The sequence below is a fragment of the Heterodontus francisci genome, unplaced genomic scaffold (genome assembly GCF_036365525.1).
Source record: "Heterodontus francisci isolate sHetFra1 unplaced genomic scaffold, sHetFra1.hap1 HAP1_SCAFFOLD_59, whole genome shotgun sequence".
Classification (NCBI taxonomy): Eukaryota; Metazoa; Chordata; class Chondrichthyes; order Heterodontiformes; family Heterodontidae; genus Heterodontus; species Heterodontus francisci.
The window spans coordinates 8399948-8403063 of NW_027140758.1; the positions used below are offsets into that span (position 1 = coordinate 8399948).

At 47.9% G+C, this 3116-nt stretch overlaps 1 non-coding gene across 1 annotated transcript; it reads left to right on the forward strand.

The window, feature by feature from the left end:
* Positions 1 to 1252: 1252 nt before the first annotated feature.
* trnal-uag (transfer RNA leucine (anticodon UAG)) lies at positions 1253 to 1335 on the forward strand. The gene has a single exon. It is a non-coding gene; the product is annotated as a tRNA-Leu (tRNA).
* Positions 1336 to 3116: the final 1781 nt, after the last annotated feature.

Consider the following 3116-nt stretch of genomic DNA (forward strand, 5'->3'; position numbering starts at 1 on the left):
TGTTCGGTGTAGTCTCAGTTCACAAATTCAGGGGGAGAGTCCTGTAAGGTAGCTCGGTCACTCTGACTGAAACCGCCAGTTCCCCGGGGCTGCAGCCACTGACACTGCGGGGAGAGAATCCCCGACTCTACCCCGCCGCCGGGGGAACAAACAACGTTGTGTCCGGAGAATAGGGAGGGCCGGGGAGAAGGCACATATTAAAGCGCTGCAGTGGACTCAGATCCTGTGTGTGCACAACTCTCACTGATTCCGTCCTCTGGGAAAAGTGCGGTCTAAACAGATCAGGTTAGGAGAGAAACACACAGCCCGAGAATGGCCTCTTTCTTCCTGCATTTACTCTGTTCTGGGAGCAGATTCTCATTGAGAAGTGGCGCTCAGATCACCGGAGAGAAAAAAAAAACACAATTCAAACTTCCAAATGAAAAACAGAGAATTAACCCGGACACTTCCATTATTAAATTAATTCATCAGCTCCGAACCAGTTCCCGTTAATGTACCGGGATGGTCTCGGGATTTATCAAATCGAAGGCAGCGGGATTTATTAAATTGTTGATTCTGACACCCTGTAGTTCAGTTCTTCACTTTACTGGAGGGGGAGATGTGTGAGCAGAGAAACAGAGCGAAATCCAGAGAGGGAACTGAAAACACACCTGGACAGATGTGAAACAGGTCAATCCACTGTTACAATAACTCCATCACTGATTCCCTCCTGACAGTAACCAGTCCTTTCACAGAGACTGTGGGTGGCTCTGAAAAGAGCCTTTGATTTATTAGATGACATTTTGGCCGCTTTACTTTTTCTGGGAGCTCTTGAGTGCTGGTTTTCTTGGGCAGCAGCACGGCCTGGATATGAGGCAGCACCCCGCCCTGAGCGATAGTCACCCCTCCCAGCAGCTTGTTGAGCTCCTCGTCGTTGCAGACGGCCAGCTGCAGGTGTCTGGGGATGATGCGGGTCTTCTTGTTGTCCCGGGCCGCGTTACCGGCCAGCTCGAGGATTTCAGCGGTCAGATACTCGAGCACAGCAGCCAGATAGACCGGGGCTCCGGCACCCACACGCTCAGCATCGTTACCCTTTCTCAGGAGCCTGTGAACACGGCCCACCGGGAACTGCAGTCCAGCCCGGGAGGAGTGAGACTTGGCCTTGGCCCGAGCTTTCCCGCTGGTCTTTCCTCTTCCAGACATTTCCACAATCTCACAAATACTTTCACAAAGAATGAATAATTTCCTTAGCATTAATAATAACCGGCAGGCGGTCAGGATGGCCGAGCGGTCTAAGGCGCTGCGTTTAGATCGCAGTCTCCATTGGAGGCGTGGGTTCAAATCCCACTTCTGACACCTTGTGTTTTGACTGCACTGGAGGCGTTTGGGAGCAGCGGTGAAGAGCCAAGAGAGAACAGGAAAGAACATGGACAAGCAAAATAACAATGGACCCAAAGATGTTGCATCAAAACATTAGAGGAAGAGGCAACTGAGCAAACAGCAGGGCACAGAAAAGATCAAAAATGTAACCTTTGTATCGGGGTGGAAGATGTTGCCAATATCCTTAATGAATACATTACTGTCTTCTCAAATGAGGGGGTGATGCAGATATTGTTATGAAGGAGGAGGAGTGTGAAGTATTGGACGTGATAACTTAAGGAGAGAGGAAGTCTTAATGGGATGAGCATCCTTGAATGAGGATAAATCACCAGGACCAGATGAAATGTACCCCAAAATGTTGAATGAAGCCAGGGAAGAAATAGTGGAAGGTCTGACCATCATTTTCCAGAGGATTGGAGGTCTTGTAACGTTGCAATCAAAGCAAAATACCACGCAGATCAAGCATGGCTGAGCCTTTAGAGTAGAGAAACAGGGCTGAATTCCCTGAACCAGTGCTGCAGCTTTCAGAATAGAAGGAGCCTATACAAACCTGATGGGTTCCACTTAAACAAAAGAGCTGGAGGTGTTGACAGTCAGAACAGATAAAATGTGGAGGAGTGTTTGAAGCAGATTCTGTGTGGTTACTGTCGTTGTACTATGGAGTTATTTCAAGGAGGTGATTCTGAATGTAATGGATCAACGTGGACCCACCCAAGGCAAAGGTCACTGAAAGTGGCAACGCAGGTGGATAAGGTAGTCAAGAAGGCATACGGCATGCTTGCCTTCATCGGTCGGGGTATAGAGTATAAAAATTGGCAAGTCATGTTGCAGCTGTACAGAACCTTAGTTAGGCCACACTTAGAATATTGCGTGCAATTCTGGACGCCACACTACCAGAAGGACGTGGAGGCTTTGGAAAGGGTACAGAGGAGGTTTACCAGGATGTTGCCTGGTCTGAAGGGCATTAGCTATGAGGAGAGGTTGGAAAAACGCGGATTGTTTTCACTGAAACGACGGAGGTGGAGGGGCGACATGATAGAGGTTTACAAAGTTATGAGTGGCATGGACAGAGTGGATAGTCAGAAGCTTTTTCCCAGGGTGGAAGAGTCAGTTACTAGGGGACATAGGTTTAAGGTGCGAGGGGCAAAGTTTAGAGGGGATGTGCGAGGCAAGTTTTTTACACAGAGGGTGGTGAGTGCCTGGAACTTGCTGCCAGGGGGGGTGGTGGAACCAGATACGATAGCGACGTTTAAGAGACATCTTGACAAATACATGAATAGGAAGGGAATAGAGGGATATAGGCCACGGAAGTGCAGAAGGTGTTAGTTCAGGCAGGCATCAAGATCGGCGCAGGCTTGGAGGGCCGAATGGCCTGTTCCTGTGCTGTCCTGTTCTTTGTTCTTTGTTCTAAGCTTCCCTGTGGTCCAGCCTGGTTGAATGGAACTGAAGCAAACAAATCATCCAGAAGAGGAAAAGAAATATAAGGCCATGAAAGCACAGAATTCAGATGGATGCAATGCCAGATGGTATGGCAAGAGTGTAAAACAGCAACAGACTGGTGACTAAAACTTTCCCATTGAATAAGACAAGAGAAGAGAAGGGTAATAATAGTGTCAGAGGTGAGTTGTGACACTATTCACATTCCACCTTGATCTGAATAGGACTGTTGAAGGGAGTGATTGAGAAGAATAGAGGAGAAATGAAAAGAAAGGAGAAATAAACAAAAGGTCTTTTGATTTTAGAATGCTTGTTTTTGG